A 16,831-nucleotide genomic window follows, 5' to 3' on the forward strand; every position below is an offset into this window, starting at 1 on the left:
AAACAGGAAAAACATGTTTGGAATCAGCTGATTTGTATTTGACAAGGATTAGGATATGAGCATGCAACTTGAGTTAAAATGGTATACAAGAAACATCCCCGATTTGTTGGTGGGGTGTGAATCCTTGTCTGGTGGTGGGCACTAATCACAAAACACTTGTTTTTGCGATGCTGCAGGGGAATCCCACCATCACAAAAATGGCCACTCCACTGGCAACGGAAGTCCAGAGGTGGGGTTTCCGAGTGAGGGAAGCCTCAGCGAAATCGCAGCATTTGCGATGCTGCAATTTCTCTGAGGCTTCCCTCACTGGGAAACCCCACCTCTGGACTTCCGTTGCCAGCTGAAGCACCCGTTTTTGCAATGCTGGGATTCCCCTGCTGGGATTCCCCTGCAGCATCGCAAAATCCAGAGGTGGGGTTTCCCATGGAGGGGAGCCTCAGGGGAATCCCACCAGCATGAAAACGGGCGTTTTGGCTGGCAACGGAAGTCCGGAGGCAGGGCATCCCAGCGGCGACGGTGAGTTCGTAAGGTGAAAATAGTTCGGAAGAAGAGGCAAAAAAAATCTTAAACCCCAGGTTCGTATTTCGAAAAGTTTGTATGACGAGGGGTTCGTAAGACGAGGTATCACTGTATAGTGAAAAGCAGTAAAATAAGAAATTACCACATTTTTCAGATTATAAAACGTACCAGAGTATAAGAGGTGGAAAACAAGGATAAATGAATTCCAAACCAAATGTCATAGTAATATATTATTTAATAAAATACCAGTTGTAGCAGAATACTTTTTACAAACATGTATATTTTTTACAACCATATACACCTTTTACAAACTTCAAACTTGACAGCTTTAAGACTTGTGGACTTCAGCTCCCAGAATTCCTCCTCCAGTCATACTAGATGGGGTAATTAGAAGGCAAACACACACACATTTTTGCGAAAAACGGGTCCATTTTTTGTAAAAATGGGATGCAGGGGTGGGGCTTCAGGACAGCAAAATGGCTGTATTTGATGTATAAGATGCACCAACATTTCCACCCTCTTTTGGTGAGGGGGAGTTGCATCTTATACTCTGAAAAATATGGTACAGTATTACCTCTAGATACGAGCTGCTCCACATGCAAGTATTCCAAGATACGAGCCACGAGTGGAGAGAAATTTCTTTTCGAGACCCGAGCTCAAATTCGGGATACGAGCCGAGCGTCCACTAGGTGGCGCAAGAATCCTTGCTTCTGGTTATCTCGGAGGGGAAAAACAAAGTCTAAAGCCATTTGTTCCAGATATGAGTTGTTCAACATACAAGCTCCCTTCTGGAACGAATTAAACTCGTATCTAGAGGTACTACTGTACTAGATAATGCTATGGAAAAAGTATCAGGAAAGAAGCAAATTATCTGGTATAAATCAGAACAGAAGCATAGTAAAGGAAAAGGTTTCTTTGTCCAGTCGTGTTTGACTCCAAGGCACAGCACTCATTTTTGTTTCTTGGCCGAGGGAGCCAGTGTTGTCCGAAGACAATTCCCTGGTCATATGGTCAGCATGGCTATAGCTAAAGGGACAGGAAACATTGTTTCCTTCCCACCAAAATGGTGCCTGTTAATTTGATTTGCCATGCTTTCGAACTGCTCGAAGGGCAGGAGCAGGGACAAGTAATGGGTGCTCTCATTGTGCGGGTTCAGGTCTTGAACCAGGGCTGTCAGCTCCACTTTACAAAGAGAGCAGTGAAGGGCTGCAAAAATTTTACCACATTGTGGGCGTGGCTTATTTTGTGGGTGTGGCTTGCTGGCCATGTGACCAGGTGGGGGTGGCTTGACAATCATGTGACTGGGGTTGGCTTAAAGGTCATGTGACTGGCCAACTTGATGTCATCCATGTCAAGGATTTGTTTTAGGATTAGGGTCCCTGGCCTCTCCTCACGTCAAAGAGATACAATTTCCCTATCTATTTACCATTACGGAACATCCAAAATATACTATTTAATTCTATGTATATATGCCATATGTGTACATACATATTACACACAGGCACACAAAAATATACATTATCTACTATTATAAACTGTATGTGTATGTACACACACACACACACACATGCATAGCTTTTCTAAAATTCTACACATTCAACCTCATTTACTATGATAGGAAAAACATACCCAGAACCCAGAAGGGGAAAAAAAGAAAAAAAATTCAAAATTTTTCTACCGGTTTTGCGTACCTGACCACAATTTTTCTACTGGTTCTGCGTACCTGACCATACCTGTAGGAGCCCATCACTGAAACTGAGCGTCTTTAACCACTGACCTATTCCGCCCCTGTAAATAGGCGCATCAATAAAATGTACATGGTATGATATGCTCTGAAGCCATTCAAAAATGTTACAATATTTTATAGTATCATGTAGTATCATATAGTATCATCCCCTAACCCCCAACACTTTACCCTTAGACCAGCGGTCCCCAAACTACGGCCCGCGGGCCGCATGCGGCCCACTGAGGCCATTTATCTGGCCCATCGGTGAGTGACACAACACAGTGTTCCATCTAATTTTCTATGAATAAAATGCTGTATTTTGTTAGTAACTAATATCAATCATCAAAAAAGTTGCAAAAGTTTTTTTTTCTAATTTTGTCATCCAGTTATATTCATTTTCTTTTAATTAAATTCCCTCCTTAATGTTCCTTCAAAAAGTACACCAATTATATTTCTAACTTATTAACCATTATGCCAAAGTGCTTCCTTCTTTCTTTATACATTTTCTATAAGCCAAGAAAACCTACAATCAGATGTTAACAAAAGAAAATTAAAAACAAAGCATAAACATATATGAATTTCAGACTTCTTCCCCTCCTCTAAATAGTACATTCCCATTTTGTTTTTTTAATTTAAAATAAGGTATGTGTAGTGTGCATAGGGATTTGTTCATAGGGTTTTTTTATAGTCCGGCCCTCCAACAGTCTGAGGGACAGTGAACTGGCCCCCTGTGTAAAAAGTTTGGGGACCCCTGCCTTAGACTATCCACGGTTGACCTCACCCGTAACAGAACACCCTACAAAACTAGACTTACAATCCTGGGTCTAGAAAGCTTAGAACTAAGACACCTCAAACATGAGCTAAGTATTGCCCACAAGATCATATGCTGCAACGTCCTGCCTGTCAAAGACTACTTCAGCTTCAAGCACAACAGCACAAGAGCCCACAACAGATTCAAGCTTAATATTAACCGCTCCAAACTTGACTGTAAAAAATATGACTTTAGTAATCGAGTTGTCAAAGCATGGAATTCACTACCGGACTCTGTAGTATCATCCCCTAACCCCCAACACTTTACCCATAGACTATCCACGGTTGACCTCACCAAGTTCCTAAGAGGTCAGTAAGGGGCGTACATAAGTGCATCAGTGTGCCTACCATCCCCTGTCCTATAGTCTCTCCCATATCTCATATATCTTCTATCCCTATATCTTTTCCTGCTATTCTCTCATAGTTATATTTCACTCCTTTATTTTCTCCTCTATTTCCCCTTTAATGCATTCTACCTGAATATATCATGTATAACCCTCATTGTGTATTATTGTGTATTGGACAAAACAAATAAATAAATAAAAAATAAATATAGTTAATTGCTGTTTCTTCCAGTATTCTTAGGAAAAACAAACGAAATAAATATACAAATAAGAATTGTTTTAAGCATATTGACACTACTAATCTCCCTCCTTCCCTCTTCCTTTCTTCAGCAGGAACATGTATACATTCTTTGTTCCCCCAGACAATGAAGCTGGAAAGCCTACTGTGTGGATTAACATCTAAATCCTATTGAATCTTAGTATTTTTTGAACTAGTAGGTAGCTTTCATTTATTGGTTTGACATAGCCATACAGTACAGTTTCAAAACCATCCAGAATTACGTCTGCCAAAGCATCTCTTACACTGACTGACTTTTATATTAAAACCTCATGCTGACATTTACAAGCTAGAAGCTTCCCACTCCAACAGAAAACAAAGGCTGAGTCCTAGGAAAACGAAAGTCCTCTGTTGGCTATTTTACAGAGCACCACATGCCTCGGTGCTTGCTTCCCTGCCCCCTAGTGGAGACAAGGAGTGCTAGCAATGCTTTATACAATCATCAAGAGTGGCATGACACTTTCTGAAAGAAAAAAGCTGCCGCTGCTGCCTTTGAAAGACCACCCCACCTTGCCTCTTTCCCCACCATTACTTTCCATCACTTTCCTGATGCAACTTCAGCTTCAACCACAACAACACAAGAGCCCACAACAGATACAAGCTTAATATTAACCGCTCCAAACTTGACTGTAAAAAATACGACTTTAGTAATAGAGTTGTCGAAGCGTGGAATTCACTACCAGACTCTGTAGTATCATCCCCTAACCCCCAACATTTTACTATCTACAGTTGACCTCACCAAGTTCCTTTTTTTAAAAAAATAAACTTTATTGATTTTCTTAAAATTGACAAACATACAAACACACATTTAACATAAAATTGGGGTTGCAGATACCCCGCTTGTTCAAGAAGTCAAATTGCATTACAGAAAAAAGAATACATTATTAATATGTTAAGTCAACCTATTACTTTAAGTGAAAAGAAGAGATTTTATGTTACCTTATTATGAAAAAACCCCCCATAAACTTCATATCTAAGCAAAGTACAAACACAAAAATTAAATCCTAACCATACTACTATTATGCATTTTTAATTCTTCTTTTTGTTACCTCACCAAGTTCCTAAGAGGTCAGTAAGGGGCGTACATAAGTGCACCAGAGTGCCTACCGTCCCCTGTCCTATTGTCTCTCCTATATCTCCTATATCTTCTCTTCTATACCTATATCTTTTTCTGCTATTCTCTCATATAGTTATATTTCACTCCTTTATTTTCTCCTCTATTCCCCCTTTAATACATTCTACCTGATTATATCCTCTATAACCCTCATTGTGTATTATTGTGTATTGGAAAAAACAAATAAACAAACAAATAAGTAAATAAAATAAACTCTGGAACAGGTGGCGTTCAAAGAAAATGGAAGATTGTTCAAAATCTAAAATGGCCACCGCACACATATACACATGCAAAGCAGAAAAACTTACATGTGTGTTGAATGTTATCACTCAGATGGTGTTATCCTCCTCCTATTTATAACAATGTAAATTGGGCTTCTACGCATTGGATGTTTTGCATATGTTCTGTCTTAAATTAAGCCAAATGCTGTAGAAAGGAAGAGGGAAGGAGGGAGATTAGTAGTGTCAATATGCTTAAAACAATTCTTATTTGTATATTTATTTCGTTTGTCTTTCCTAAGAATACTGGAAGAAATATGTATTTTTTTCATCTACGTCCAGCCTTTAGAAATCTTACTGAAATAATCCTGGTTCCTAAATTTTCCTCTTAGTAGTTTGCTCTAACTGTTTTTGTGGCAATAAAACTAAAAATTTGCTAGGAACAAAATTGACCTTTAGGATGCCAAACTGTATTCTCAGTAATGCAAGTTGTTTTGTCTCTTCCCAAAATTGATCACCGTTAGCATTCAACCAAATTGCAATGTCCAATTACCACATAAATAGCATAATCCTTCAGATCACCAATTATCTTGCTGGCTACCAGCAAATAACAGCCTGTAAAGCTTTTGGAGGGAGGACAATTTCCTGACAGGAAGTGGATTGGAAGAAATTATAACTCTCTTGAGAGGCTGTTTGGCACAGCGATTAGAAACTCAGGGCTAGAAACCAGGACACTCTGAATTTGAGCCACTTAGGTGTGAAGTGAGGGGGGCAGTCCCAGGAAGAAGACAATGGCAAGAAAACTGCACAGACTTGTCTTTTGGGTTGGTACACAAAAGAAACAAAACCCTCATAAATTCCACCCTCGTGATCCAGACTAATTGGAATGGTCAAATATATAAATTTACATTAGTGGAGTCGAGAGAGTAATGCAAAGTACCTACTCAAAGATGCATTTGACACCGTGTCTGCTTTGGCAATAGCACCTGGTAAAGAAAGCAATTAAAAGATGGGTCTTTCCCACTTGCAGGGGAACAAACCTGTCTTGTCATTATCTTCTTTTTCCTATGTCTCCCTGACCTTGCTTATATCTCAGCCCCCCATCACACACAATCTAGGAGTAAAATATATTATAGTATCCTCAGCTACACAGGGTTTAAAGTGGCATCTTTGACACCACTCTGCTAAACAAATAATTCCCTCAACACTGTCACACTATTTACTAAGACTGCACTACTATTACTACTAGTTTTTTCTCATCATTCCTATCATCCTTTTCCTCCCACTTAGGACTGTATGACTGTAACTTGTATCCTAATATTTCTATTAATATTGATTGTTTCTTCATTGCTTGTTTTACCCCTATGACAATCATTAAGTGTTGTACCTCCTGATTTTTGACAAATGTATCTTTTCTTTTATGTACACTGAGAGCATATGCACCAAAGACGAATTCCTTGTGTGTTCAATCACACTTGGCCAATAAAGAACTATTCTATTCTATTCTATGCTATGCTATGCTATGCTATGGTATCCTATCCTATTCTATTCTATTCCATCCAACAGCAGTCTCAAAGTGTGTCAAGTCTGTTAGGTTTTATCTTCCTTCATCTTGGAAAAGGAGTCTGAAGTAACACGAAAGGAAGGCAAGAGGGGTGGAGAAGGAACATCCACGAGAACAGCAAATTTCATGCTAGTATAGGTTTCTGCTGACTCAAGGATGAGCGGAAAACACTTCAATTCAACAGTGGGGAAAGCCCTATAATAGCTTGGATTGTTATTCCATTTAATAAATAGTGTACATCCTCGTGTCTCTAAAATCCTTCTGTCTAAAGGTATTTAGATCCCAGCTTAATTGCTGGCAAATTTAAGGTTTTTCCACACTATCATTATTTTCATACACAAATCCCTCAAAAGGCAGTGTGAAGATAACCTATTATAAACATACTGGGGAAAGGAGCAAAGAATCATTGCCTAATCTACTTAAAAGGGAAATAAAATGAATTGCTTTCATCCCTCTTTCAAGATTCATATCATTCATTTGTCATTTCCAAGAAGAGAATGGAGCCCAGGAGTTCCTATGAAGAGGATCAAAATGGCCTGAAGCCCTGGAACTGTGAGGACTGTGAGGAAAAAGTTCCGGCAGATGGAGAAATAGTCCACTTACAAGCTCCACAGTCTACTGGTCTTTTTTAAAGGCTTGCAATTTCAAATACACTGCAGTTAATCCAGAAATAAATCAGCTCAGCTCTCGATCTCAAGCAGAACTGGTGGAATCATAGAGGGCTGGAACGGTTTTTGAATTGCTTCCAAATCAATCTTACAACAAATTCTGTTTTTTCTTATTCTGGGAGGGTGAGGGGGGGGGATCTACTCCGTCCAGTATTTCTATACAGCGATTTACCTCAGTCTCTTCATCATTCTAATGCCAAATGTAGAGAATGAGCAGTTTTTAAAATTGGCAGAAATGCAGCAGAGCAACTATTCAAAAGGCAGGAAAACTATATCTAATATCCAAGCTTGATAAAGATCACAATCTACAGTACACAGGCTTCACATTTTAGATAAGAAATCTGAGCAATTAAAAACAATAGAGAAAGGATGCAAGAGTAGAGGTCAATTTAAGGCTATTTGGTGAGCAGAGGTGGAAGTACAGTTTTGAAATTCAAGTAAAAGATATATGGACAAGAGGTATTCCTAACTAATTAAACACTGTTGGCCCACTTCTGTGTTTCCTCGAAAATAATACTTCCCCCAAAATAAGACCTATTTAAGCGCCTGTGCAGCCGGTCCCCGCCATTTCCACTCGCTGCTTGCCCTGCAGACAACACAACGTGAGTAGGCAAGGTTGGAGTGGGGGCATAGTGAGTAGGGACATACCCCAAGTGCCCTCAAGCACTTGCCATCCAACAGAACAGCTTCAGGGAAGCCGCTCCCGCGACACTAGCCACCGCGCCTCTTCTTCTGTTCATGATGGCTGCAAAAAGAGTGGTAGGCCCCCCTCACCTACCAATAACAGTGCAATGGTCACAGCAGGCCATCCCACCACCAAAGAGCTGCTTCGGTGGTGCCGCATCTGGCAAACATGGCCGCTTTTGCAGCTGCAAAAGCAGGAGGTGCAGTGACGCATCCATGTCACTGGCCTCCTTGTTGCTTGCTGTGCAGACAATATAAAGTGAGGAGGCAAGGCCAGAGAGGAGGGAACTTGCCTCACACACCCTTACCTATGTGATAGTTATGACAGTTATAATTTGGGGTCTTGTGATGCCCTTTTGCGACCTCCTGACAGGCAAAGTCAATGAGGAAATCCAAATTGATTTAATATCCATGTTGTAGCTCAGGGGTAGGCAAAGTTGGCTCTTCCATGACTTGTGGACTTCAACTCCCAGATTTCCTGAGCCTATCATTCTGCCATCAGGAATTCTGGGAGTTGAAGTCCACTTATCATAGAAGAGCCAACTTTGCCTACCTCTGGCCCAGGGGTAGGCAAAGTTGGCTCTTCTATGATATGTGGACTTCAACTCCCAGAATTCCTAAGCTAGCATGATTGGCTCAGGAATTCTGGGAGTTGAAGTCCATAAGTCATAGAAGAGCCAACTTTGCCTACCCCTGTTGTAGCTTAACAACTGCAGTGATGTCCTTGACAACTGTCAGAAAAGGTTGTAAAGTGAGGCAAAAGGAGTGGCTTTGTTTCTGGGAGTGGCCACGGCGAGGCTGTTCAATGTGGATGGGAGGTGCATGGGGGGTGCATGAGGCATGTTCCTCCTCCCTCCACCCTCCAAGCCCCGCCTCCATACTTCACCTTGTCTGAACAGCAAGCAACAAGGAGGCCAAGCGATGTGTGGACTCCTGCCGCTTTTGCAGCCTGAGTGGCACCTGCTTTGTGGATGGTGGGGTGGCCTGCTGCGATGATCACACTGTTAAGTAAGGAGGGCACAAGGTGCGTCACTGGGCCTCCTGCTGCTTTAGTGGCTGCAAAAGTGGCCATGTTTGCTGGAGGTGGCAGCCTGAGCTGTACCCGTGAAGCAGCTGCTTTGTGTTGTGACCCTGTTGGGAAGCTGGCGCCAGGGGCCACTCATACACTCCTCCTACTGGTACATGTGGGCAAAAATAAGACCTCCCTGAAAATAAGGCTCCACGCTTATTTCAGGGGTCAAAAGTAAATAAGACCCAGTCTTATTTTCAGGGAAACACAGTATATGCAGGAAGAGAGGGGATGATAAACAGTGTTTCCGTGTAACTGTCTTGTCTTTTTTGCTGCTTTTTTCTCGATTTTGGAGTGAAAAGCTACTTCAGCATATGTTCTTCTTAACTTAAAAAGTGTGAGGCACAAAATTCGGCAAAATAAACCTGAATAAAATGGCTCCACCAGAGCCGTTCTAATCCGGAAAATCCAAACCACAGATTCTAAATGCTCCATTGTAAAGTTAACAAGCACACACTGTGCTTGTTCTTTTGAATTCAGAATCCCCCTATAATGCTAATTCCTTCAGACAGCCTGTCTCTCCATAAGAGCTTGCAGAAAGTAGTAATAACTTCTCCACTTGCCTGGAAAGATTCTGAGAATGCCAATTGACGAACATATGACACACCAAATCTACTAGAATATTCATAAGGCAACATAAATGAAATCACAACATCCTCTACCTTAAGAACTACCTGGCACGTTCTTGCCTTCTTGAAACTGTAGCTGATATAATGTACGTAGGGCTTACCATAAATAATACCAGCTACAAGGATTTGCAGCATTTGTCTTATTTTACTGCTGCTGGACACAAGGATCAACTTGGTAGCACTTTGTTGCGAAATAAATTAACTTCTTAACTGAAATTATGTTAGGAAGTTAAACATGATATTCATTGAAATGCTTCATTTCTTTTGTTTTGTTTCCCACGCAACATAGTTGTAAGATGACTCAAAGTACAGTTCCTTGGTGGAAGAATGGGATATAAAATTTACAAATTAATTTAAAAATACATTTGGAAACATTACTATACCGAAGCTTTAACTGAAAATACTTGCACAGGAGCTCTTGGAACTTTCCTGGATTAGTGCTGCATCTCTGGATTCACTTGTTATCATTTGTTTAATAGCTGAGCTCATTTCTTGGTTCAGCTACAACGCAAAATGCAGGGAAAAAGCAAATCAGAACAGAGAAGGTACCTAGCAGAACTTCTAGTCCAACCCTCTGCTCCTGCAAGAGCTATATCAGACAAATGGTTATCCAATTTCTTCTTCAAAGCCTCCAGTGTTGGAGTGCCCACAACTTCTGAAGGCAAGCTGTTCCACTGGTAATTGTTCTCACATCAGTAACTACTCCTTAGTTCTATATTGCTTCTTTTGCAGTATTCCAAGTGTTGTCTTACCAAGGCATTATAAAGCAGTATTAACACTTCACATTATCTTGATAATATTGCCCTATTAAGGCTGAAGTGCATTGCTGGCTCATATTTAAATGACCATTCACTAGGGCTCCAAGATCTCTCTTGCAGTTACTGCTGTTGAGCCAAGTTTCACCTAATCTGTCCCTGTGTGTTTAAATATGATTTTTCTTTCCTGAGCATAAAACCTTATTTTTCTCCCCACTGAATTTTATTTTGTAAAATAGAGTCCTGTGTTCAAGTCTGCCGAGATCCATCTCAATCTTGTGTCTTATCTTCTGGCTAGTCCTGTCAGTTTGGTGTTTTTTGCAAATTTTGACCCTTCTATTCCCTCAATCTAAATTGTTTATGAAGATACTGAAGAATACAGGGCCTAAAACAGAGCATTGGTATATCCCACTGCTTACTTCCCTCCATATAGATGTACTTCCATTAAGGGCTATACTGTACGTTGAGTGTCAACCAGTTATAAATCCATCTAAAGGTGATACTATCTATCCCAAGTTTTTCTATCTTACCAAGAATAAGCTAGAAAAGTAAGGTTGTGGTCTACTTTGTCAAATGCTTTACTGAAATCCAAGTATACTACGTCCACAGCATTTTGCTGGTCCACTAATTTAGTCATTTTGTCAAAGAATGAAATAAGATTTTTTAGCATGATCAGTTTTTGACAAACACATGTTGGCATCTGGTTATAACTGCTTCCTTCTAGGTGTTTGCAGTTTTGTTGCTTCATTATCTTTTCCTTGATCTCCCCAGGCATTGATATCAGGCTGATTGGTCTGTAGTTTTCTGAATCAGGTTTTTCTTCCCTTTTTGGAAGATGGAAACCACACCAGATCTTTTCCATTCTTCTGGTAGTTCCCTGGTGTGCCAAGATCTTTGAAATGTAAGGTTCAATGGTTCCAAGATGACATCTACCACCTCCTTCAGAATTCTGGGATGCAATTGATTAGGACCTGGTGATTTGAATTTGTCTACAGTGGCAGGTATTCTCTTACAATTTTCTTGCTTATTTTAATTAGTATTCCTAGTCTATCTTTTACAGGTTTTGATAGGTTGGGTTTTCTTTTTGTTTCTTCTACCTCCTACTTTGTATCTGAAGTTTTCTTCCTTCCCACCAGTCTCTATTTCCATATTTGAGTGGTGATCTTGGCATTTATATTGGTATTAGGTCCTAAAGAACCTAAAGATTCCTTGTTGATGGCTTGTTGCCTTTAATCCCCTCCAGAGCAATTGCTGAAATATTATTGCATTTACCAGATACATTTATTTATTTATATTTATTTATTTATTAGATGTGTATGCCGCCCCTCTCTGCAGACTTGGGGCGGCTCACAACAACAATAAAACAGTATACAATAAACAGTATGCATGCAGTTCTGCGCATGCGTTCGTATAGCTGAACGCTCCGAAAGAAAGCTCCCAGATGTGGAAAAGTAAAAGTAAAAGTTAACCCTTAACAACCTCTCTAGCTTGGTGAAAGTGGATTGAGAGGAGAGCGAACTGAACAAGCTCTGGAAAAACTTTATTAGAAGGAGTTAAAAATTGAAGCAAGTGACTGTTTTTAACGTGCCTGTGTGAAGAAGCGAGTACAAAGAGAACAAAGAGAAGATGGCGTCTACCGAGGAGTTGGAGGGAAAGATGGATTCGCTACTTAAAGGCTTTGCTGACATGGGGAAACTGCTCCAAGAAATGAAAAAAGATTTATCTGCATTGGGAACTGGAATGACAGAATTGAAAGAACAATCCAAAACACAAGATCAAAGAATTGGGAAACTGGAGGTGGGAAAATCTCGCCAGGAACTTCGCATCATAAATCTGGAGGACAGACAGCGCCGATCTAATCTTCGTTTGAGAGGTTTCCCCAAAGATTTTGTGGAGAGCAAACAACTTGTTCAAGAAATCCTTCAGTGGCTCATCGAGAACAAAGTTAAATGTGAGTTGAAAGAATTCGAAAGAGCGCATTGGGCTTTTGGATCCCGCAAGCGTGGGGACTCAAAGGATATTGTTGTAAGATTTGTCTCAGAGAGGAGAGCTGCAGAAATATTTAAAGAGTTGAAACAGATTTTAAACTTACGCTACAAAGCTTCTCCAATACGCGTTTTAAAAGATTTGTCTCCTGAAACCCTCAAGATGAGAAGCCAGATGAGAGAAGTATCCTCCCAACTTCATGAAAATGGGATCAGATTTTCGTGGCGCTATCCTGCTACAATAATTGTGTTTAAAGATTCCAAGGTTTTCCAGGCGAGATCGTTAGAAGAGGGAAGAAAGCTGCTTTTTCAATTGGGGTTAAATCCGGAGGGAGCAACCCAGAGTCAATCATCGGTAGATCGACCAGACGCAGCAGAAGAAGAATTGTTTCTCCAACCGTTCCGTGATGCAGGGCAAAGTAAGGGAGAAAAGATTGCAGCACTTCAAAGAGAACTGGTCTCACTCCAGGCAGAGAAGAAAGACGAGCCAAGGGTCACTCGACAGAAGAAAAAATAATAAACTGAACTGAGTTGACTTGCTAATATGGTATCAAGTTCTTCAACCAATTATTCTTTTTTCTGTATTTCTTGTTTGGTTGTTCTCGTTAGTTAACAGGGGGAGAGGAGGGAAGGAGGGGGGAATCTTTTATTATGTTGTAAAATGGGGAAGAAGGGGGGGCTTTCTGAGGGAACGCAGATCCAGGAGTGCCTCTTAGTAACGGAAGTTTTTTTCGTTGCCTCCCCCTGGGGGTGGAGGCCAGGATAGGGGCACCAGGGTGGGGATTCATTGTAATGAAAAAATATTTTTCCGGTAGGCTCTGTTTTGTTGGAAGGGGAAATGTATTTAAATTATGTAAATGGGTGATATAGGATTATTATCGCTGGATGCAAATGGTCTCTCATCACAGAAAAAACGTTATAGAATCATGAAGCTGGCAAAGGACAGTAAGGCAGATGTTTTATTTTTATCTGAAACTCATAAGGGAAGGGAAAAAACAGACAGATTAGTCACAAATGCAGAATGGAAGGAAGTTTATGAGTCGAGAGCAACGAATAGGGCAAAAGGAGTTGCCATCTTGTTGCACCGAAGAGTGCATTTTCAGTTAAGTAATATTAAAAGGGACAAAGATGGCAGAATGCTATTTATTAAGGGGAAAATAAGTAACAAGCTAGTAACCTTAGCGGTAATTTATGCTCCCAATGTAAATGCAAAACAATTTATAATAAATGTAAAACGGAAACTAGATGAATTTGCGGAAGGTATTGTGATTTTAGCAGGAGACTTTAATCTGGAATTAACAGCAGGGAAGGGGGAAAAGAAAAAATTACATCTAAATAAACTCAATATGATGGATCTTCATGAAAACGTAGCTAATAGAGATACGTTCTATTCTGCAAGACATAATAAATTTAGCTGTATAGACTATATGTTAATTAATAAAACAGATAAGGTAAAGTTTAAGAAAGCAGAAGTAAAAACTATCTGGCTATCAGACCATGCTCCTCTGTTAGCTGTGATAGAGATAGAGGTTTGTAGTAAACAAAGAATTTGGAGGTATAACCCCATTGTTTCAGCAAATGAGGAGAGTAGAATTAAATTACAAAGGGAACTTAATGGATTCTTTTGTATTAATGCAACAGGTGAGGTTAAACAAACAATAGTTTGGGATACACATAAAGCAGTAATGAGGGGCAACTGCATTAGTACTGAAGCTTTTATTAAGAAATCCTGGGATGTTAAGAGGAATAATTTATTAAAAGAAATAGATTTAATCCAAAAAACTTTAAAAATTACAAGAAATAGAGAATGGAATTTATTATTATCATTTAAGAAAAAGAAATTGCAATTACTTGATGAAGAAAGATGGAATAAAATGAATATGATTATGAAACATAGAATTAGAGGGTGGAGTCACAAATCAATGAAGCAAATGGTACATTATTTGAAAAAAAGAAAAGAGAAATCTTACATCTCTGCTTTAAAAGATAAGGATGGTGTAATAAAACGTAGTAATGTAGAAATGGAAAAAATAATGAGAGAATTCTATGGGGAATTATATAAAAAAGAGTATGTTGTTTCGCAAACCTCAGAGGTTAAAAAGAAATTAGAAGAAGAAGATGCCCAAATGTTAAATGCAAAAATTACAAGTGAGGAGATATCTAGAGTTATTAAGGGATTGAAACCGGCCAAAGCTCCTGGTCCAGATGGTTTTACTGCTGAATATTATAAAGTGTATATGAATGAATTATTACCGCATATGGAGAAATTGTTCAATAATGTATTGGAGACTTTTGAAACTCCAAAGACGTGGAAAATGTTAGAAATTATAACGGTCCCAAAACCAGATCGTGATTTAATGGATCCGAGTTCTTATCGCCCCATCAGCCTATTAAATCAAGATTATAAGATATTTATGAAAATATTGGCAAATAGGGTGGAGAATATATTACCAAAAATAATTGGAGAAGATCAATATGGATTTGTGAAAGGAAGGAAAATTTATGAACCAATAAGAAACGTGGTCAATGTTTTATACCATGCTACCAGTACCAAAAGAAAATTATGCATTTTAAAATTAGATGTCTATAAGGCTTTTGATAAAGTTAACCATGACTACCTATTTCAACTATGTAAAGATTTAAATATGGGAAACATATTTTGTAGAGTTATAGAAACAATATATAAGGATAATGTGGCTCAAATTAGAGTAAATGGCAATAGAACAGAAATAGTTAAAATTCAAAATGGAACTAAGCAGGGTTGCCCACTATCCCCAATGTTATTTGCATTAGCAATTGAGACCCTAGCAAACAAAATTAGAAATGATAAGGAATGGAGAGGCTATCAAATAAGGGAATTGGAATTGAAATTAAACTTATTTGCAGATGATGCTATAGTGATGTCTGAAACCCCAATTGAAATGATGAAAAGAATAATGATACTACTTCAGGAATTTAAAGATCAATCTGGACTGAAGGTTAATATAGACAAATCAGAGATAATATGTTTAAATACAGGCCCTAAAGAGCAAATCGAGATTCAAAAAACTTCAGGACTGAAACTAGGTTGTAAAAAAATGAAATACTTGGGAATTTGGTTATTCAAGAATCCAATAAAAATAGCAACGGCCAATTATAACCTAATATGGAAAAAATTCCAGAAGCAGATTAAAAATTGGAAGGGTAAAAAGTTAGGAGGAATGGCTAAGATTAGGGCTCTTAAGATGATGATAATACCAAAAATAATGTATTTGTTTCAGGTTCTACCTGGTAGTTTTCCTGAGGCAAAATTAAGAGAATGGGATAACAGACTAAATTTTTGGATTGAAGGAGATAAAAAACCCAGAATAAGGAAACATTGGCAGAATGCACAAGAGAAAGAGGGGGGGTGGGGCAGCCCATGTCTAGTATTACAGTGATCCCCCGATCATTGCGAGGGTTCCGTTCCAGGACCCCTAGCAATGATCGGGTTTTCGCGAAGTAGCGCTGCGGAAGTAAAAACACCATCTGCGCATGCGCAGATGGTGTTTTTACTCCCGCAGCGCTAGCGAGGAGCCGAAGATTGGGGTTCCTGTTTTAAAACGTTGCCGCCGGCATGGGCGGCTTGCCAACACCCCCCCGGACCCCCAACCCGGGTTTGGGGGGCTGCTAGGAAGCCGCCCATGCCGGCGGCGACGTTTTAAAACAGCCGCGCCGCTTTCCAATGAGTCCCGAAGACAAACGTCAAACTTCCGCGTTTGTCTTCGGGACTCATTGGAAAGTGGCGCGGCTGTTTTAAAACGTCGCCGCCGGCATGGGCGGCTTGCCAGAACCCCCCCGAACCCGGGTGGCCGGGCGAGCAGCGAGCGAAGGGCGGGTGGCCGGGCGAAGGGCGGGCGAGCGGCGAAGGGCGGGCGAGCGGGTGCTGGGGAGGGCTTCTCGCCCTCCCGCCAGCAAGAGGGGGAGCGAACGGCGTGGGCAGGCTGTGGACAAGCCGTTTGCTCGGGCCACTTCCCAGCTGAGTACTCAGCTGGGAAGCGGCCCGAGCGAACGGCATGGGCGGGAGAAGGGCGCGCGAGCTGCGGGCGCGCGGGCAGGCAGGCTGCGGACAAGCCGTTCGCTCGGGCCGCTTCCCAGCTGAGTACTCAGCTGGGAAGCGGCCGAGCGAAGCGGCAGCAGCGAGGAGTTTGCGTGGGCGGTGGGGAAACTCCTCGCTGATGCCCGCCAAGAGGGGGAAGACCTAGGGAAGCCGCCCAGCAGCTGATCTGCCCGGCACCATCTACGCATGCGTGCCCATAGAAAAAAAGGGCGCGCATGCGCAGATGGTGTTGTTTACTTCCGGGTTGAAAAATCGCAAATTAGCCTGTTCGCAATGGTCGGGAACGCAATAACCGGGGGATCACTGTATATAGAAATGCATTTCAAATGGAAAGGTTAATGGAGCTACAGTTATGGGGGGAAAAGAAATGGGTACGAATAGAAAAAGAAAT

Source organism: Erythrolamprus reginae, chromosome 1 (assembly GCF_031021105.1).
Source record: "Erythrolamprus reginae isolate rEryReg1 chromosome 1, rEryReg1.hap1, whole genome shotgun sequence".
Classification (NCBI taxonomy): domain Eukaryota; kingdom Metazoa; phylum Chordata; class Lepidosauria; order Squamata; family Dipsadidae; genus Erythrolamprus; species Erythrolamprus reginae.